General features: G+C 40.7%; 1 protein-coding gene across 1 annotated transcript in view; it reads right to left on the reverse strand.

Annotated features, from left to right (window-relative positions):
* Positions 1 to 22,863, reverse strand: part of KDM7A (lysine demethylase 7A) — an 86,101-nt gene that overhangs the window by 62,559 nt on the left and 679 nt on the right. The window lies entirely within an intron of this gene.

Consider the following 22,863-nt stretch of genomic DNA (forward strand, 5'->3'; position numbering starts at 1 on the left):
ATGAGAAAGGATTCCTATTAGAGAACTTCTTGTTAGGATCTAAAGTAGCATTCTGAGGAGGACCAGTAACATCCTTAGCAGGCTTCTTCATTTTCAATGATGGATGAGCTGGAATAGGGCTCTGAACCACAGAAAGCTTGACATAATCCAGAACAAATGACCCTACATGGAATTTCATGTATTATCCAGAAGATCTGAGAGAATTTCAATTCAATTAAAAATCAGAAGTATCCATCAAAAGTGTAATGGGGGTGCCTGGGTGGCTCAGTCAGTTGATCATCTGACTCTTGATTTCGGCTCCAATCGTGATCTCAAGTCCTGGGATCAAGTCCCATGTGGGGCTCCACACTCAGCAGGGAGTCTGCTTGAGGATTCTCTCTCTCCCTCTTCCTCTGCTCCTCCCCGCCCCCAACAGGCTCTCTCTCAAATAAAATAAATCTTAAAAAAAAAAAAAGAAGTGAAATGGGTAGCCCTGAGTTGTCCAGAAAAGCTTAACAGCAAAGACTGGACCATCCTATTTCAAATCCTATAAGTAAGGGTAATTTAAAACATTATGCCATAAAATTTGCCTTGACTAAGTTTCTCTGGCTGTGTATTTAGAGTCTCTCAAATGGCATCAATGTTAACATTCCTTCCATCAGTTATTTATTATTCCATTTATGCACAATTTAAATTGCACTTCCAGAAACATCACTTTTTGTTTCTGCTGGGCACTTTCATCTTTATTAGCACTTCCTCTTTTGATAACCCAATTTTGCCATGTGTCATGTGGGTTTATCATTGGGAGACAAGGAAGCAGCAAAACAACATGCTTTCCTGTCTGTGTATGAACTGAAGAACAGATGTGCACCTGCTATTTACACACAGATTCGCTGACCACATATGGAAGAGCTAGCAGCAAAGACTGTACTTTATGCACAGCTAAAATCTGAATTATGTTACGGGAAACTAGTGTTATTTAACTGAACCACAGAAGAAGAAATATGTATTTGGTCTTGATCCCTGGTTCCTGGCCCAGGAGTGCAGAAAACCCTTGTTAATTTCCTGATAAGGGTAATGCCTTTTGTTATTCCTAACAAGCTCCCTTCAATCAAATGGTGCCTGAGTTTATGCTAATGAGATGACTTTTGGTGGGCTCCTAGAGAGCTTCAAGATGGGGACTGGTTGCCAGAGGAACCAACCATGTGATCAGAGGGTTATAACTTTGAGTCCCACTCCCAACCTCCGAGGCCAGGATAAGGACTGGGGATTGAATTAATGACCAATTGCCAATGGCTTAATCAGTCATGCCTATGTAATGGAACCTCCATAAACCCTAAATGAAGGGGTTTGGAGCCCTTTGGGGTTGGTGAATACATCCACATACCAGAAGATTGGCACATCCAAAACCCCAACAGGACAGAATCTCCTGCATATGGGACTCTTCTGGACCTCACCCTAAGTACCTCTTCATCTGGCTATTCATTTGCAACCTTTTTAATATCCTTTATAATCAACTGGTAATACTAAATGTTCCCTTGGATTCTGTGAGTCATTATAGCAAATTATCAAACCTGAAAAGGGGGTCATGAGAACCCCCATTCGTAGCCACATCGAACAGAAGTGTAGGTTACCGAGGAACCCACTATTTGTGACTGGTGTCTGAAGTAGGGGGACAGTCTTGTGGGACCAAGCCCTTAAGGACTAAACCTTAAGTGGGTTCTGCACTGACTCCAGGTAGTTAGTGTCAGAATTGAATTAAATTATAAGACACCCACTTGGCATCTGCAGAGAACCGGGGAATTGCTTAGTGTGGAAAATCCATACATTTGGTGTTAGAAGTGTTGTAAGCAGAGAAACAATTTTCCTTTACATGGTAACTGAAATCTGTACATATCAGAACCGTGCTAAGTGAGGACTGCCTATACAGCATTCTCCAAAAGAGCATTTCTTAAACTGTCCCACAGGAGTTAAGGATACTCACAGAAGGATTCCATAGTCAAATAAAACTCCATAAGAAGCAAGACACACCATATCACTAGCCCAGCCATCTGAGTGTCTTCTGGGTAAAATTACCTATGAGCCAGGACTACTCTTATTCACCAGGCAGAACTTCTGTCCCAGGGTAATAAGAATTCAAAGCTACTCTCCAGCTTCACAAGCACTCTGACTTTAAAAATTCTAACCTTGCCTGCCAGACCTATTTAAATGGTATCTGCCAAATCCCTTTTGCATAGCTTGACTCCATTCCTGGTGGTTCTCATCCTATCACAAATGTAACAGAATGACAGAGTGGGCAATTTAAGAAGACCTGTTGTCTGATTCCCCACTGAAAATTAGAAGCAGTATGTAAGAGAGAGCAGGAAAGTATAGCAAGGAAGGAAATGAAACATTACCAGTAAGTACCTCTGGTCTGGGGCAATTTAGTACACACACATGGTCCCACACATACCAGCAGTCCATACAGCACAGCAAACCAAGGTCCATGATGCTTAGTCATCATAATTAAATAGTGCAATATTCTCCACGAGAGCATAATGTATCCACCCAAATCCTTCTACAAGTAATTGACATGTGAGGAATATCTATCTCCTTAGCAACTTTTCTGAGGACATTCAACCATATTTCACAAGGAGAATCTTCAGTTAGAGGAAAATTTTATTCCAGCAGACCACATCATTCCTCAAAGATGGCAAAGTGGTGGCTAGTTTTTATATGCTGATTAATCTGTGAAAGGTTAATACTTCATTGCAATTGTACCCATGCTAAAGGTTACGTATCACTACACAGAATGTTTCTAGCATTTGAAAAAGAAGGAATATGAAAAGAATAAAGAAAGGGAGAAATAAATTAAAACAGGAGCAAACAGCTTCAAAGTAAAAACATATCACACATAAACTTAAGGGCAAGACATTTTTTCCACATAGCAGAACCAGAAAATTATTCAATGAGGTAAGTAAGCAGCTTCCAGATTCTACTTTGTAGGTCACATTCCCAGTACATCTGCACACAGATACAAGTAAATGAATGCACACTTATTACACAGTCATTAATACACAAATATGACCCATCACGTAAAAAATCTGTTATCTGCTATTTAATAAAGGGAATCCAAACTCTACTTTCAAACCCAGTCTCTCTCATTTATGACCCTTCTTCTCATTAATAATTTTCTACTCCTTTAGGCTGGAGTCTCCAAAAAGCAGATCCTGATACATAAATCTGAGTGCAGATGCGCACATGGCAGGTGATCCCCAGAAACAGGAGGAGAGGCATGTCAAAGTGAGACTGGAAGAAGCCATAATGCGTATGTACCCTAATGAGCATTTACCCCTTTGGGGACATCTGGAAGACTATGTAGAAGGGGCCTGGTCCGACCCAAGGGAAGAGGAAGCAAGGTTATTTATCTAGTTTCCCAAAAGACACTGGTAGATGGGCTATCCTAGGGGCATTAACCTCCCAGCATTTCCTGCCTGCTTCAAATGCAAGGTACTGAGCTCCCGCAGCTGGAGAAAGTCCTCAGGTCAAGTCTTAAGTGCTTTCACCAAGAAGTCTTCAAGAGATAAAGACGGAGATAGAAATAGAGAGGGAAACACAGAGAGCCAATGGAAATAGGGTGGTGCTCCTACAGAACCTGCTACATATGTAAAATTCCAGTCTAGCCAAACTACTATGCATACCCACTTAACTTGTTCATTCTTTGTATACATACATATGCTCATCTTAATACTCATTGTGAAAAAAAAAATACTCATTGTGCTCTTCACCCTTCTCCATATTATTCCTCTACTGTCTCTGGGATAAACACTGAACATGTATATACAGAAAATACATATAATAAGGTTATCAGAGGTAAATAGGTATAGATTAAATAAATAATACTAACAAGTAATATTAATTAATAAGTAATACTTAACACTTATTTCCTGAACAAAAATTAAAGAAAACTTGTCCACCTTGATGAAGAAACCTGCAATTGATTTGTGTAGGAGGGGAAAAATATCACTGGACCTCAGCCATTCTCCGGAGGGAAAAATAATCATTCCTAGCAACATATCATATATCAGTTCCAGAGACATACCTAAAATTGATGAATCTTCAAGACAAATTCTGTTCCGCCACTGAGGGCAGTCTCAGCACTGGGCTGAGCTACCATGAATCTCTTATGAGTCTGGGCCATCATGCAGAAGAATGGAACGTGGAGCAGATGGAAAGAGGGCAATCTTTTAGACAAAAGGGATTAAAATATTGTAGCTATCTTAAGCAAAGTTCCACAGAGAAAAGTAGCACTTCAGGAACTATTTTTAAATGAAGAAGAAATCATGGTGATGACTAGGGAATTTCCAGAGACTTATGCTTAAGAGGAAAGTGCTACACTAAATTACATTTATGTATCTGTGTGTGTGCGTGTGTGTGTGTGTGTGTGTGTGTGTGTGTAGCGAGGGGGACAAAGAGGGAACATATAGATGGGGGTGTGGACAGGGGATAGCTCTGAGAATGAGAAAAGAAAACAAAAGAAGCTAGGATTGGGTAGAAAAGATTAGGTCACAGAGACCCCTAGAGGGCAATGTCCAACCCAGGAGGTGAGAGCAGGAAAAATATGAGCAGGTGGAGATGCAGACCGTTATACTGGTTTATCAGTTTAGGAGCCATAACATTGTATGTGGGTAAAAGACACACTTCACACCATCTTCTTCCCTTCATCAAGGGATAAACTGTACTGTAAAACGAACCCCAAATGTCTTCTACAACTCAGCCATTCACTCGTTCAAAGCACTATCAGGACACCTGAAATATAATCATCACAAAACCAAAAAATCAAACGTCCACACTCTCGAAGCTTACATGCTATTGGGGAGAGACAGAAAAACGAACGAGTAGCCATACAATATACGTCTGATAATCACAACTGCTATGGAGGAAAAAGTGTGCCGGGGGTAAGGGATTCTCTATTTTCTACTAGAGTAGTTGGGGAAGGTCTCGCTGAGAAGATAACGATGAGAAAACACCCTAGCGGAAGTGCGGGAACAGGCCCTGGGGTAGCTGAGGACAAATGCTCCAAGTGGAAGGAGAAGCGAGGGCAAGTGTGAGGGCCACGCAGGAGACGGAGAGCAGGCTGGTGCGGCTGCAGCAGGCGAGCCCAGGAGCGCTGCCGGACACAGGCCGCAGGCTCTGCAGGGCCCAGGGAGGCTTTTACGCGGGGTGACATGGGTTCTTGGGAGGGTTTCCAACAGGAGAGTCACCAGACCTAACTTATATTTTAGAAGTGTCACTCTGGTTCCTGTGCTAGCGGAAGAAGGGGGACCAGTTAGAAAGCTACTGCAACAATCTCAATTTATATGAGGGGAGCCATGTGAAGGGGTGAGATTACGAAGGTAAGCCAACAAGATTTTGCTGAAGAATTTAATGTACATTAAAAGAGAAGAGATCAGGATGACGCCAAAGATTCTGGCCATTAACAGAGGCAGGGAAGACAGCAGGAGGAGGAGCACGGCTGCCTGGGAAGGGAGTTGTGGCTTCGAGTGCGGACACAGCAGAGGACGGTACGGGCTAGTGCTCGTCCGAGGGGAGACGTGAAGTTGGCAATTACATATTCAAGACGACAGCTCAGGGGAGAGGTCTGTGAAGGAGACAAAAATTTAGGAATCATCCACATACAGATGACAGCTGAAGTCAGGGGATCAGATGAATGCTAGAAAAAGAGAACTACTGAGGGCTAACCCCTGGGGTCCTCCAGTGTTAAAAGCTCAGGGAGATAGGAAGGGATTGCAATGAGGACTGAGAAGAAGTGAAGCTGGAGAAAAACCAGCATAGGGAGTCCCCAGAAGCCACATAATGGGAAACTCACTGGTCATTCTGACAAGACTGCTACCACCGAGTAGTAAAGATCAAAGTCCGATCGAGTTCAGGGAGAATGGGGCCTTAATTAGAAAAAAAGAGATTTAAAAAAAAGAACAAAAACAAAACTGGAGACAGTAAACACGGACAATTCTTTTTGATGAATTTTGCTATAAAGGGAGTAAAGAAATGGGGCTGCAGATGAAGGGGGAATGTCAGGACAAGGATGTTCTTTTTTTTTAATGAAAGTTATATACTCTTTGAGAAAAAAATGATATGGGGGGCAGGGGTGCAATTATTGATGCCATGTCCTTGAACAGACAAAAGGGGATGGGTTCTAATATACCTAAAGATAATTCCCAATGACTTGGCGGTTTCCTTTTCTTTCTGAAGCTACATTTCCAGAAATTTCATACATCTGAAAATAAATCTCTCCATACGACGGCAAACTTTGGCAAACTGTCTCACATATAAATGGCTGAATGCAAGATGTATAGTACTGACACTTCAAAAACAATAAGAACGAAAAGTACTAAAAAAAAAAATAATGTCATTTATTTCAAGAATCCATGCATTCTGACAAAACAGATATACTACCTTTCCTCATTTAAGGATCCCTTCTTTCCACTGGGTGTGTACACACCTTCTAGTTACTTTCCATTGATCTAGCTCCAGGGCTCCCAAGGTGTAGAGTTATGCAAACCTGGAGGAAGCAGAGTCAAGCAGGCTTAAAGCCTGCTAGGAAGATGGTACATCTGAGAAGCTGATCTTCAAGTCACCCCATCTCGCTAGAAGTACTGAGGAACATGCTAAGGTTAAGAGGAGTTCCTCACACTTGCTGGGCAGGCAAGGTCACCGCTGAAACCGGGAGGCACCCCAAGAACCCCGGCACCAACCCCCCCGTAAGGACAGCTGGACGTGATGGGCTCCAGCTCCCAGACGGCACTGTACTGGATGGGACACGTTTATGAGACATGAAGGCCAGGACAGTGTGTCCTGCTGCTGGGCCTCCTGCTGCATAAAGCCGTTCTCGTTTGGTTAAGTTCTATCCCTTACTTCCCTTAAAGAAATGTGTATTCTTTCCCCGTGTTTGTTACTATCCTTTCACCAATCACCACCAACCTTCGGACAATCTCACCTGTACACATTTTATATGATAAAGACTCTTTATCTCAATAAATGTGTCTTTTCTCACAAATATTAAAATATGTAGTGAGCATCGCAAACATGTGATTTAACAGATAACCTCTGTTTAGGACAAAATCAAATTGAAAAAGCCAAATCCCTTTGAAGTTGTTTTAAAGAAAAATGTTAAATAAACATTGCATTACAGAGATAGGTTAGAAACCATGATGGTGGTCAGGAAACAAAAAATCATTGATGTGGTGGAGAGGAAGAGCTAGAGAGAGTCAGCCATATCCTAACATCACTTGATCTTAAAGTCCTCAGAAGTCTGTGTCACAGTCTTCCTCTGCTCTGTCCAAAGAAACGGAAGAATTTCTCCGAGCACTGGAGCTGGTGAAGGATCTGTGCAGCAGGCCTGGGGCCAGGAGTAAGGCTGAAAACCAGCACTCTGCAACTGGCAGGAAGTGAGTGAATAAGTTCCTGGGGGAAAGTAACACTCCTGAAGAGATGGGCAGCCCCAACAAGGTGTTTCCGAGAGAAAGGGGTATACAAAAGACTCTGGGTAATCAATTCTTTATTTATTTATTTGAGAGAGTGAGAGAGAGCAGAGCAGGAGGGAGGGGCAGAGAGAGAAGCAGACTCCCCACTGAGCAGGAAGCCTGATGCGGGGCTGATCCCAGGACCCTGGGATCATGACCTGAGCCAAAGGCAGATGCTTAACCAACTGAACCACCTGGGCACCCCTGGATAATCAATTCTAACAAGGGGTTCAGGAATGAGGACACTGAGAAAAAAATTTCACATCAGGGGATCTGATCTCTCCTACCACAGGCTGGATGCCCACAGAGAGGCAAGAAGAAGAAAATTAGGGAGCAGAGTCCAGCACTGAGTACTTGGCATTTGGATGGTTGGAAAAGCAGGTCTGAGGAAAGAATTTCCTGAATCAAACAGAAAGGACTCTGCTCTTCAGTAACCATGGGATCTGATCCTTTGATATACAGAAAATAAGGAAGGAAGGAAGGAAGGAAGGAAGGAAGGAAGGAAGGAAGGAAGGAAGGAAGGAAGGAAGGAGAGAAGAGAAGAGAAAAGAAAAGAAAGGAAGGAAGAGAAAGGAAAGAAGGAAGGAAGGAATGAAGGAAGGAAGGGAAAGAAAGAAAGAGAACAAAGAAAAGAAAAGAATGAAAAAAATGATTCAAGGGACCAGGCACACAGAAAATTAGCTTTAAAAAAGTACTGAAATAGGAAGAATGTAAGAGAGAAATATGACTCAGACCCGTGACAAGTTAAATTAAGTAAGAAGACTCAAATTCCTCTAATCTGCAGATAAAACTATTTATACCCCAAGCTTACTTCAAAAAGCAATAAAGTAAAAAGGACTGACCGCATATCTACAGTGTCGTGTGTGTGATAGGTGAGGCACTGTGGGAGTTCACAGAGAACAGGAAAACCCCATGACCCCACAAAGCAGGCTCTGGGGGAGAAAGCTCTCATGTGGTCACCACAGAAAGTTTCTGACGTCATTGATGGGAACTGGCCAGAAAGCCTCTGCTTCCAGGGTGCCTTGTGTCCCATATTTTGTCACTCAGTAAATCGGTGAGGATGGTAGCCAAACTGATTCATTGTTCTGACTTTAGTTCATGTGTTGTTTCTTTTTAAGTGTATGGAGCTCCTGAGCAGTGAGAATACCTCCAGGACCTCCAGGCAGATCCCCAGGACCATTTAATTTTCTTTTTTATATGTATTAATACTAAAGTATCCATAAGACACTATATAAATCAAAAGGACCACAGTGGACATCATTCCAATTTCTTTGTCAAACAGTGACTGCTTATCTGAAAACATCCTTTGCACATAAAAAACCACTGAATTACCGAATTATCTACGATGGTATCTCCCAGCTTGAACAATGTCGTAATTTACTGCACATGATGTCAGACTGTTATGATTACTAACTGATAAACAGGATTCAGTATTAGATGTTTGAAATTCCTGTGTTTTGTGCTCAAGGAAAACTATACCTCTAAATTACAGAAGAAAAGTTCTGCACTTCACAAAACATTCTGAAAGTGTTTTATTCCCCCCTCCCCATAATAAAATACAAGTCAGATAGGTCATTGTATGTTCCTTAATATTGATTTTTGATGTATTAGAATTAGCTGATGAATGTAACTTACTGCCCTGATAAATTAGCATCTTAAATTTGCATAGTTAGTATGGTTAAGCTCACAAACTTATATTTCAGTATCAGTGTTCCTTATGTCCCTTTAGAACATAAACTTTAAAATATGACTACAGGGCGCCTGGGTAGCTCCGTGTTAAGCATCTGCCTTCGGCTCAGGTCATGATCCTGGAGTCCCGGGATGGAGTCCCACATCGGGCTCCCTGCTCAGCGGGGAGTCTGCTTCTCCCTCTGCCCTTCACCCCGCTTGTGCTCTCTTTCTCTCTCTCTCTCAAATAAATAAAATCTTTTTAAAAATAAAATAAGACTACAGATAAGAAAATTTTCAAAATGTGTAACACTAGGAACGTACCTTAAGGATACCCAAAAACTTGTCAAGAAGAAAGATAAACACACAAAAATATATACACTAGAGCACTATTAAGTACTAAGGAAAAAAGAAAGAGGGAGAAACCAGATGAGGACTCCATCAACAGAGAACCAGGCTAATTATGGTAAATCTACAGAATGGAATTCTATGCAACCACTAAAAAGAATGAGGTATCTGTATATACTGATACAAAAAGCTCTCCTCGAACTCCAGGATATTTTAATGAATGAAAAAGAGTACAGTATAGAATCATGTGTACAGTGTATGATCCCTGCCTTCTGGGATGGAAACTCAAAACTGTTCATGGTGTTTATCATTGGAGAAAAGGACTGTAGGAAGGAGACAAAAGATTTTCACTTCTCCTTTTTTAATCTTTCTTTATTGATTGAATTTCTCACTAGCTCCTTTTTTTGGTTTTGTTGTTTTAAATTACCAGGTATGTGGTCAGAGACATGAACCCTTTTTTTATTCATCGTTTTACTTGTCTATGTTGCTTAAAGGTAATAAATATTATTCATTAAAGCTTTTCTTTAATGAATAACCAACAAAGAATGTGAATGAGCCAATTAATTCCAAAACTAGTGATAAAGGGAAACATTTAATTCTGCCTCTCCTATACAAACTGTACCACTAGGTAACCAAATAAGGAAAGAAAAATCTCTTTAGAGAAGTATTCTAGCTAGTAAATGAAAAAGAATTATGTAATTAAATTATCATCATTTTGGGGGCGCCTGGGTGGCTCAGTCGGTTAAGCGACTGCCTTCGGCTCAGGTCATGATCCCAGGGTCCTGGGATCGAGCCCCGCATCGGGCTCCCTGCTCCGCAGGAAGCCTGCTTCTCCCTCTCCCACTCCCCCTGCTTGTGTTCCCTCTCTCGCTGTGTCTCTCTCTGTCAAATAAATAAATAAAATCTTTAAAAAAAAAAATTATCATCATTTTGGAACCACTCATGAATAAATGAATGGATACTGGCATTTGTCAATGGCAGTAAACATGACAAAAAGAGAAAACAACCAAACATTTTATGCCTCCTGACTGAAGACTGTACCACCCACTTATAAAATATTCTTGAGGAAAAAACCTAAATCTGATCAAGTTTCTCTAGATCCAACTACCAGTTTACAGGAAAGAGAGGAAAATGTTAAAAGATGCAGCAGAGATGTAATAAGCAAAATCCAGAAAGTGGAAAACTTTGAAGGACAAGCAACCACTTTCTACCAAAAATAAATTGCAAAGGAAAAATGAGAAATATGAGGAAAACCTACAGCTCAGGGTCTTCCAACGCCACTGACACAGTCCTTCCTCGTAGGGGCTGTGCTGGGCAGGATGTTTAGCAGCACCCCTGCCCTCTACCTATTAGATTCCAGTAGCAACACCCCCACCCCAAAAATGTTTCTAGACATTGCCAAGCATCTTGTGGGGAAGACAAAACCCATCCAGTTGAGAACTACTGCTACAGACTAAAAGATTTACAAGTCATATGAACTAATCACAATGTGTGGACTGTATTTGGATCTTGATTCAAACAGATAATATAAAAAGTCATGCCATTTTTGAGACAACTGAAATTTTGAACAATGAATATTTCACGATATTAAGGAATTGGCAATTATTTTTAGTTGTGATAACAGTATTTCTTCTAAAAGAGGCCTTATAGATATACGTTCTAAAATACGCACAAATATAATTACATTGTCACAAATTTGCTTCAAAATAACTAAAGGCGGGAGTGCCTGGCTGGTTCAGTGCACCTCTTGATCTCAGGGTTGTTAAGTTCAAGCCCCATGTTGAGTGTAGCGATTTCTTAAAAAATTAAAAATCTTAAAAAAAAACCAAATGCAAGGGAAGGAGGAGGGTTAACTGAAACAAGACTGCTCATGAACTGATATTCACTGAAGCAGAGTGATGGTTAACATGGGAGTACATTATACTATTCTGTCTACTTCGGTGTGTTTGAAATTTTCTCTTAAAAAAAAATTAAAATTAAAGTCAAAACCATCATGGTAGCTAGCAGCACTCAGCTGAATGACAAATCAATCCAGTAACTCAATCTTGATAACATTCAACTGATTTCCACTAACCATCCCATGAATGCTTGTTCATATACACACTCAGAGGCACTCAAGCTAATCCATTAAAAAAAAAAAAATCCTTGTCTTTTTATAAGACAAATTAAAAGAAATGAACTCTCAAAAAAAAAAAAAAAAAAGAAATGAACTCTCAGGATACCTTAAACCCCTGGGGTTCACAAAACACAGATTAGAAAATACTGCTTTAGAGAAATTCCTGGATCATTAATGCTTTAGAGATTCCTATTATATATATTTATATATATACATATATATATAACTTGCTCAGTGTTTATTTGTTCCTCTATGTCCGTTCTATTTGTCAATTTTTTATACTAAAAATAATCAAAAGCAGTGGTATTTTATTTATTTATTTATTTAAGATTTTATTTATTTGAGAGAGAGAGCATGAGTCAGGGGGTACAAGGGAGGGAAGGGGCAGATGGAGAGAGAAGCAGACTCCCCCCTGAGCCCAACACAGGGCTTGATCCTGGGATCACAACCTGAACTGATGGCACACACTTAACACTTAACGGACTGAGTCACCCAGGCTCTCCAAGCAGTGGCATTTTAAAATCTAGATACAGAAGGGGCACCTAGGTGGCTCAGTCATTAAGCGTCTGCTTTTGGCTCAGGTCATGATCCCAGAGTCCTGGGATCGAGCCCCACATCGGGCTCCCTGCTCCGCAGGAAGCCTGTTTCTCCCTCTCCCACCCCCCCACCCCCCCGCTTGTGCTCCCTCTGTCTCTCTCTGTCAAATAAATAAAATCTTTAAAAAAAAATCTAGGGGCACCTGGGTGGCTCAGTCGGTTAGGTGTCTGCCTTCTGCTTGGGTCATGATCTCGGGGTCCTGGGATCGAGTCCTGCATCAGGCTTCCCTGCTTGGCGGGGATCCTACTTCTCCCTCTCCCTCTGCCTGCCGCTCCCCCTACTTGTGCTCTCTCTCTCTGTCAAATAAATAAATAAAATCTTTAAAAAAAAAAAAAAAGAAAAGAAAGAAAAAAGAAAAATTTTTTAAAAATCTAGATACAGAATAACATTTTTAAACTTAGGTACAAAGCATCACCAGAATACAACTTAAGTATCCAATAGTGAAGCATGTAGTGAAAAATATTTTTACATGAGGCTGTCTTCACAGCAGCCAATGATAAAGTACATTTAAAAATATGTTATATGCATATTAACAAATGTAAGGGGGAGAAGCATATGGTTCTCTTCATAGGTGCTGAAGAAGTCTTTTGACAAATTCAACATCCATTCATGATAAAAACACTAAAAAATTTAAAAGAGACTTTCTTAATATGATTAATTATGCCTAAAGCTAGTACCCAATTTAAGAAGAAAATAGAGGCATTTCTACGAAAATGAAGAACAAAGAAAGATATCCACAATCTCCACCACTATTTAACACTGTAAGGGATATAAGCCTGTGCAGTTAGGTAAGAAAATTCATTTAGAGGCAGAAGAGGTAAAGAAGCAGAAAAACTCTATTTGCATATGATAGGAACCTCTAGTGAACTGATGATACAACGAACTCTAACAGCTCTTTTGGTAAACTAGGAGGAAATAAAAGTAACATTCAAAAGTCAAATCTTGGGGCACCTGGGTGGCTCAGAGTTGGTTAAGCATCTGCCTTCAACTCAGGTCATGATCCCAGGGTCCTGGGATCCAGGCCCAGGACGGGCTCCCTGCTCAGCCGAGAGTCTGCTTCTCCCTCTCCCTCTGCCCCTCCCCCTGCTCATGTTCTCTCTCGCTCTCTTTCTCTCTCAAATAAATAAAATCTTTTAAAAAAAGTCAAATCTTCATATATGCAACCAATAACCAATGAGCAAGCAAATGGTAGAGAAAAGCTCATTTATAATAGTAACAAAGAAAACAATATATAGAAATAATTTAACACATGTGCAAAATCTATAGAAAAAAATTTAAACATATCTGAAAGTCACATAAGTAGACTTAAATAAAGAGACATCCCTGTTCTTGGACAGAAGACTCAACATCCCAAAAAGTCAATTCCCTAAGTTAACTTAGAAATTCAATGTAGTATCAATAAAATACCAAGAAGCTTTTTTAAAAAGTTTTTATTTTAATTCCAGTGAGTTAACATACAGTGTTATATTTGTTTCGGGTGTACAATGTAGTAATTCAACACTTTCACACATCACCATGTGCTCACCGGGACAAGTGCCCTTCTTAATCCCAATCACCTATTTCATCCATCCCCCCACCCCCCTCCCCTCTGGTAACCATCAGATTGTTCTCTATAATTAAGAATCTGTTTCTTGCTTTGAAACATCAACAAGCTTTTTAAAAAAAAGATTTAATTTATTTACTTATTTGAGAGAGTGTGTGCAAGCATAAGAGTGGGGGGAGGGGCAGAGGGTAACGGAGAGGGAGAGAATCTCAAGCCGACTCCATGCTGAGCTCGGAGCTGCTCCCAGGGCTCAATCCCACAACCCTGAGATCATGACCTGAGCCAAAACCAAGAGTCCAATACTCAATCAATTGAGCCACCCAGGTACCCCAAAATATCAACAAGCTTTTAATGAAATTAGACAAGTTGCTACTAAAGTTCATATGGAAAAATAAACCTGCAAGAATAGCCAGAAAACACTGTAAATAACTAACTACAAGGTTGGGACTAGACTTACCAGACTTAAAAACATACAATAAAAGTCTCCATAATTAAAAGTGTGGTAGTGGTATAAGAGTAAATAAACAGATCAGTGGAAAAGAACAGAAAGTGCAGAAACTGATGCAAGTATATAGAGAATTTCAGCATATGACAAAGGTGATATGTCAAATTACTGGAGCAAAGATGAGCTTTTTTTTTTTTTTAAGATTTATTTATTTAGGGGCGCCTGGGTGGCTCAGTCGGTTAGGCGGCTGCCTTCGGCTCAGGTCATGATCCCAGAGTCCTGGGATCAAGCCCCGCATCGAGCTCCCTGCTCGGCGGGAAGCCTGCTTCTCCCTCTCCCACTCCCCCTGTTCGTGTTCCCTCTCTCACTGTCTCTCTCTCTCTCTGTCAAAATAAATAAATAAGATCTTAAAAAAAAAAAGACAGTCAGAAAAAGCTATAAACACATAATTTTCAAAAAAAAAAAAAGAAAAAGAAAATGGCTTTCAAATATATGAACTGTTGTTCAAACTCATTTGTAATTAGAGAAATGCAGATTAAAACAGATTACCATTTTTCACCTATTGGATTGGCAAAGATTAAAAAATATGAAAACATAGTTTGATAACAAGAATGTGGGGAATGATGCACATTCATACCCCGTTGGTCAGAATGCAAACTGGTCCAACCGTTCTGGAAGGAAATCTGGTAATCTTAACAAAACATATGCACTTGTCTTTCGACCAAGTAATCCCACTTCTAGTAATCTAACCTGAATATACCTCCAACAATATGAAAATACATACACACAAAGTTATACATTTTTTGTAACTATCTGTAATTGCAAAATATTATGAACAACCTAAATGCCTATACACAAGAGAATGAATAAAACAGGGAACATCCACATGAAGGAGTACTATACAGCTATTAAAAAGAATAAGAAAGAGCTCCATGAGCTGACACAGAATGATTCCGAGTATATATTATTAGGTGGGGGAAAAAAGCAGAGTATTTATCATAAGCCACCCCTTTGTGTAAAGGAAGTAGATATAAGAAAATACACATTCATCTGCCCATTTGTGGGAAAAGAAACAAAAACTCCACACCAGATAAACCAGAAAATAAAGAGAGGTGGGTGGAAAAGGGATGGAAAGACATTGGAGAGATGGAAGAGGGTGTGACACTTCTGAGTATACCTTTTCCTATAACTCAAACTTCTTAGAACCCTGGTATTATTTTACAAAATACAAACCAATAATTAAAACCAACCAGGATGTAGGAGAAATCAAAAACACAACACAAACAGTAACAAACCCAACTGTATTATAAATAAAGGACATAACACGCTAAACTGGGGGAGAAAAGAACAGAACCTAAGCTAAGTGTGGAAAACAGGGGCTGACTAGATGTTATAGATAACTGGAAATTATAGGCTAGATATTACAGATATATATTAGATATTGTAAGGCTAAAGATATTATAGATATAAAGCTAAGAACAAAAAAACTGATAAAAAAAAATACTGTAATTTAGTCAGTAAATTTATTACAAGGGTATAGGTTAGCAATTCTAGAACTACTTTATGTAAACACGAAGAAGGAACAAAACATAACTATATTGTGGATAATGAGAGCTGGATTTCTCAGTGCTGGACAAAAAAGTTTCAAGTAAGGAAAGGGGGAAGGCTAAAATGAACCCATTGGTACTGGATTAGAATCAAAGTTATCATTTATTGAATGGAGCACTGGGTGTTATACACAAACAATGAATCATGGAACACTACCTCAAAAACTAACGATGTAATGTATGGTGAATAACACAATAAAATAAAATTTTTAAAAAAAGAATCAAAGTTATCATTATGAAAACTCACAGGTTTTGGTTTTTTTTTTAAGATTTTATTTGACAGAGAGAGACACAGCAAGAGAGGGAACACAAGCAGGGGGAGCGAGGGAGAGGGAGAAGCAGGCTTCCCGCTGAGGAGGGAGCCTGATGCGGGACTCGATCCCAGGACCCCGGGATCATGACCTGAGCCGAAGGCAGACGCTTAATGACTGAGCCACCCAGGCGCCTCTGAAAGAATAAATGTGTTTTAATTGTACTACTCATTGCAGACTTATGAATGCAGTTACTCTGGATTTCCAGTTATTCTGTGTTATTGTTTTTATTTTATTTTTTTTAAGATTTTATTTATTTATTTGACAGAGAGAGAGATAGCGAGAACAGAACACAAGCAGGGGGAGTGGGAGAGGGAGAAGCAGGCTTCCCGCAGAGCAGGGAGCCCGATGCGGGGCTCGATCCCAGGACCCTGGGATCATGACCTGAGCTGAAGGCAGACCCTTAACGACTGAGCCACCCAGGCACCCCAAAAACTCACAGGTTTTAAAACATACAGAGAGAGAGAACAGAAACAAAGATGTGTGTGCATAGTGAATTTCCTAGCTCTGTCCCCTGCGAAGGCCTATGGCAATGAACACCCTAATGCCAGGCCTTGGTTTCTAAAAACCATTCTTCAATAAAAAAACCAGAGTTCTCAGAAACACATACTAAAATCATCCAGGTTACCAGTAAATCACACTATAATTCATGGGAAAAATCAGTGTTAATATTAATAGAAAAGTAAGTAAGCGAGCACTATATTATTACAACGTCACTTCCAAAAAGAATCAGAAACTTGGTAGCAGCTGCAAGATCAATACTGTCCAACTGTTCAAAAGCTGTGCACATTATCATGGAGTCTGAATTGCTCAAACCAACCAAAGTTTGCTTTATAATCAAATTCTTCTACACCTGTTCCATTATTCTTGAGCCCCCACTTCAGATCATCAAATATAAAGGCATTCTTCCCCTTGGATATTCAGTAAATTCAATTTCATACCTAAGAACACAGGATATGAGAGCATACCAAGCAGAAACCTGCCCCAAACTTAAGAGTTTAAAAAAAAAGGCGTGATGAGAGAACTATATGTCACTGCCTCCAAGCAGCTTGAGATGAGACTCCCACATCAAAACAGATTTTATTCAAATAGCAAGATCGAGTATATATATTCACTTTTATAAGTGCAACACATGAGAAGAATGCTCATATATTTTCTTATGATTAACTGTCATTAAAAAAAGATATTGAGAAGTTCTCTGTTTGTTCTCTTATAGGAAGATATATGTTCACCTAGTAAGTTTGTCATAACACTAAAAGCAATTTCATCATTACAGGAAAATGTATATAAAATCAATTTTAAAAATAATTTTTAGCCCTAATTTAAAAAATAAAAGCACACTCCGATAAGAAATCCATTATAACAAAAAAGAAAACAGAGTTAAATTATAAAACTTCTCAAATATTTTATAAACTGTTACCAAAGCAGTTATGATCATTTTTAACATATTCACATTTAAGACAATAATTTAAAAAGAACAGAAACAAAGGCACAATGGCTCTAGACTTATCTCTCTGGAACCCTGTGGTATCTGTTCAACCTATGCCCCCTCACACCCCAGGATAAAGACAGACAATGAGGGAGAAACCCAGTACCATCTACTTACTGGTCAAGAGAGTGAGCTCAGGAGTCAACCCACCTGAATTCAGATCAGCTAGCTTTATGCCCTTCTAGCTTTGTGACCCTGGGCGAGTTACTGACCTCTCTAACCCTGAGATCCCACCGTAAAATAAGAATAATAATAGCACTTATCCAGCAAGGTTAAGAAACAGAAGTTGAGAAATAGATGAGCTAACTAATACATCTAACACAATCAAAACAGAGCCTCACACGTGGTAGAAAGCATTCAATAAGTGTCTGCGTGAATTCCCGAACTCAGTGAGGACCTGAGAAACTGCTATCCAGAAGCACTACTCTAGATAAAAAATTTCTATTCTCATAAACGAAGCTCTTCACTCATTCAAGCTTCAGGAATAAAAATTAATATGACATTTGAAAAATTATCAAAACTGACTCCAACTTTTAAAATCATCTCTCACCTGGATGTCTGCAATAGCCTTCTTCCTGGTCAGCCTGTCATCTTTGCCTCCCTCTAGTCTATTCTCCAAGTAGCAGCCAGAGTGAACCTTGTGAAGGTTAAGTCAAATTCTTTACTCCTCTACTCAAAACAGACCATTTGCTCTGAGTAAAATCCAGAATATCTTCTGTTCAAATGTCTCCTTCTCAAGGCCTTCCATAATCTCGCCATATAAAAGTGGCCTTATACTATCCCCAGGCCTTTCTTTTCTCCTGACTCAATTTCCTTTTCTTTTGTCATATATATTTACCTATCTTCCCCCTCTAGAATAGAAGTAACAAGAGAGCAAGGACTGTTTTGTTCACTGCTATATTCCTAGCACCAAGAACAGCGCCACGCACACTGCAAACTCTGGGCCGAAGCCAAGATCATACTTAACAATAAAACAAAAGAGACAATCCCATTAAAGACAGGGACAAGAAACAAAATCACAAAATACCACATGTCAGCTACCAAACTGGTGAATTATTAATTTTTTAAACTTTGAAGTACACTTCAGCCATTACAATCATTTTTAAAAATCTCCAGTGCACATCCATCTCAGTGAAATTTTACATCTGTGTACATACTGTAACCACCACCCAAGATCAAGATATAAAACATTTCCTGAACTTCAGAAGCTCCCTTGACTGGGCCTCCTCTCGGTAAATACCCCCCACAGAGGTAAGCACCAGTCTGACTTCTGTCACCCAATTAGGCCTGTACTTGAACTTCATATAAGTAGACTCAAACAGTATTCGCTGTCCTGCCTGGCTTCTTTTATGCAACCTTGTATCTGTGACATATGCCCATGTTGCTGCATGTATCTATCAGTCACGCATTCTTTTTTTAATGAATATACCACAATTTATCCAATCTACTGCTGATGACATTTAGGTTGTTCCAGTTTGGGGATGATATGAATAGAACTGCTGTGAAGAATCCTGGGTATGTCTTTTGGTGGAAATAGTCGTTATCTGCAGACTGGCAAAGTGTTTGATTGGTTTTTGGGGTAGAGTTTAATAATAACTTAGACTGGGGATGATGCAGGAAACTAGAAGTGGGCACTGCTGGTGAGAGTATCAGGTGGAATAACCTTTCTGGAGGGCAATCTGGCAACAGGCACCAGAAGCTTGAAAATATCTGTGCCCTGAGACCAATAATTCTACTTCAAGGAAATTTCTTATTGAGTACCTACAAGTGCCAGATCTTCTAAGTGTTTTACATGTATTAATTCATGTGAGTTATTCTAAGGAAATATTAGAGATGCTCACAATGGTTTAGAAGGATGTCAACCATCCATCATTAGGAATTATAAGAAGTAATAGTAAAGAAGGTAAAAAACTAACAAAAGGTGAATGATTTTTATACTGTATTGTACTTCTGTGAAATTAAGCATTATAGAGCCAATGAAAATGTTTTCAAAGAACATTAAAGACACAGGAAAAACTACAGGTTAATAAAAGAAGTTAGTTTAACAGGGGAATGCACAAAATGAATTCCAGATTTTTTTAAATATATGCATATACCTTCAATGTTAAAATAGTGGTAATTCCTGGAAGACATGGGTACTTTCATATTCTTAATACTTTTCTGTACTTAGCATTTTTTCTATATTAATTTTGTCAATCAAAGAGAATATGTGACTAAAAAGACTAGTAAACAAAGGTTTTTACATTCAAATGAGGAGACAGAAGACATTATGACACAATTTAATTAGGGCAGTGATACAGTTTTGTAGAGGATGATATTAAGAGTACTAAGGAGGGGCGCCTGGGTGGCTCAGTCGTTGGGCGTCTGCCTTCAGCTCAGGTCATGATCTCAGGGTCCTGGGATGGAGCCCCACATCGGGATCCCTGCTCAGCGGAAAGCCTGCTTCTCCTCCCACTCCCCCTGCTTGTGTTCCCTCTCTTGCTGTGTCTCTCTCTGTCAAATAAATAAATAAATAAAATCTTAAAAAAAAAAAAAAAGTACTAAGGAAAGACCTCTAGCCTAGAGATTAGGGGGTGGGATATTATCAGGAAAGATCTCCATTGTCTTACTTCCACCAAAGACCCAGAGAGGAAGAACTCCATGTCTAGGTTGGAAGGAACCTTCCCAGGAAAATCCTGTTAATTCCTCAGCTCACTGTCCTTAGGATATCAATTACACATTGTACTTTGGCAAGTGTTCTCCCCTCCCACTTAGAAAAAAGCCTTAGGCAGACTGAGGAATGGAATTCCTGAACACCAAAGTTGCAGTACTTGAACAGCCTCAAACCTGGAGGAAGCTGGTCCCATTCACTCTGCTGGCTTGGCTAAAAAGCATCAAGGAAGAGCCCCTCCTTCCCTGTCAGGCTAAATGAGGGCAAAAACTTTTCAGATTTCCAGATGTCAGAAACTCCAGACAGAGTAAACTCAAATTTATACCAAAATTCACTGACTCGAGTTTAAAAAATTCTTCTACCTGAAGTGATAAAATCATCAAGAAATTATCCTGGTAATGGTAATTCTCTGTAACAGCCTCCTATTCCGCCCCCCCCCGCAGATGGACCACCCTGGAAACCAAAGGAAAGCGGAGCATGGAGATTAAAACTATACCTTAGTACTTTAGGGGCCAATTCTCACTTAAGCAAATGATATTTGTTTAATAATACATGATGAACATTTTGATGTGTTCAATTTGTTAAGCAATCACTCACTTCATGGTACAATAAACACTATTTTCTCTAACGTTACCCAAATTACTCATACTTCATTAAGAAAATTGCTAAGAAGATAACTGCTAAAAAGATAACTGCTTTTGCATGACAGAGCATTATTACTAAATTTTCTAACTTTTGACATCTGAACCACATTAAATTCTCAAGGACTGCTGGTCAAAAAAACACATATTTCAGTCACTTGCACAGATATGAAAGTCACACAAATTTATGTGATAAAGTAGAGCAGACTTGCTTTGGCCTCACTCTGTCTCCTTCATACACGCCCTCTTTATTTGCCCTTCAAACTTCTGTTTTCAAATTTATACTTAAATGTATTACAAAATTTTCCATAAACTACCTGCAGTTTTTCATGGTTATAGTGTTAAATTAACTAAATTAAGGTAAATGAAATTCTAGTCTAAAATTTATGAACACATCTACAATGCACAACAGAAAAAGTTTCTTATGCAGCTAAAACAGGTCCTTGAAAAAAAGTAAGTATTTACATAATCACCAGGGATTCTGGTTTTATTCTACATGTAACCTAGATTTTTGGATAATCTACTCTGGTTGCCTAGGGTATATTATGGGAACAGAGGATATAGAAATAGAACTGGCAAGATTTGGTATGTTCAAATTTCAGTTTTACATGTAATCAAAATACAGAAAAAATCTATTTCGAGTAATAAAAAAGAACTTTAGATAATCTATTCTTAATCACGTGTGGCAAAGTTCTAATAATATTCCCCAAGCATAGACCAGACTGTGAACCATTACCCGATATACAAAATTAGGACGCTGTCTCTCTTTTACAGTGGCAATTTTAGGGGTTTCTTTTTCGCTGTTGTCGCTGTCAGAATTATGCAAGATGATTAAATAAAACGACTTGAAGATTAAGTAAAACTAAATGTACCTAGCACTGAACGCTGAAAAGAACGCTGTAACGTAAGTGGCCAGTAGAGGGAGACTACGACATCTGGCCTGGTCGTGTAGTGTTTCTGTAAAATTGGGGAGGGGGGAGCGGAGGCTGTATTTAAATGTCCTGCTGTCAATCAAAGGACACTTCCTACAATCACAGTCACCATATCTGCTATTAGCCGTGAGCGCACTCTCGTCAAGATACAACACCAAACGGTGCTCGCGTAACCTGCTTCACCTAAAGGTGACCGCAGGCTTTGCCACAACACCCAAATAAGGACTTTGGGAGCCCAACCCCAACTAGTTTCTTTGTTTAAATGCCTGCGAGTCCCTCCCACGCCGGAGTCAAGAGGCTGTGGCGCCGCCCTTTATTAGCCTCACACTTTGATTACAAAACACACGAGTCGACGGCCCGGCGGCGGAGGCGGCCCGAGCTCTCTCAAACGTCAAACCCGAAACGCAGGCGGCGGCGGAGGCGGAGGGCGACGCTCGCCGCCCCCGCCGCCCGACCCAAAGTGCCCGCCGGCCGGCGAAAGTTCGCCCGCACCGGGGCCCCGGCTGCGAGCCCCCCGGCCGTCCGGGAGTCGCCGGCCCCTCGGGCGACGGGAAATTTCACTCTTTGTAAAGTTTGAGCTGCGGCGCGGGGGCGACGCGGGGGGCTGGAGACCGGAGGCTGTCCCCCGGGCCCCGCTGCCCACGCCCCCCACTGCACCCCCGCCAGGACAGGGTGTGCTGGGGCGGCTGGCTGGGGGGCACGGTCCGAGCCGACCTGCCGGCCTGCCCGAGACCCCCGGCCCCAAACTTCCGACTGGCATCTTTTAAGTCCCCGAGAGTGCCTCATCTGTTGCTCTGTTTACTCCTCGGAGCCCCGCCGGGCTGGCGCTGCCGACGCCCCCGTCCCAGTGCCCCGCGGCCGAGGAAGTTTGATAAAGACCGGGGAAGGGGGCGCGACGGGGCCCGCGGGGGGGAGGGGAGGGGGGCAATTTCTGGAGACCCGGAGCTGGGGCGAGCCGGTCGCCGCCCGGAAGGAAGGCGCTGCGGCCGGCCGGGCAGGGCGGCCGGCCGGGCGGCGACTCCGGGCCGGAGCCCC

This window comes from Mirounga leonina, unplaced genomic scaffold (assembly GCF_011800145.1).
Source record: "Mirounga leonina isolate KUSES-001 unplaced genomic scaffold, KU_Mleo_1.0 Mir_174, whole genome shotgun sequence".
Lineage (NCBI taxonomy): Eukaryota > Metazoa > Chordata > Mammalia > Carnivora > Phocidae > Mirounga > Mirounga leonina.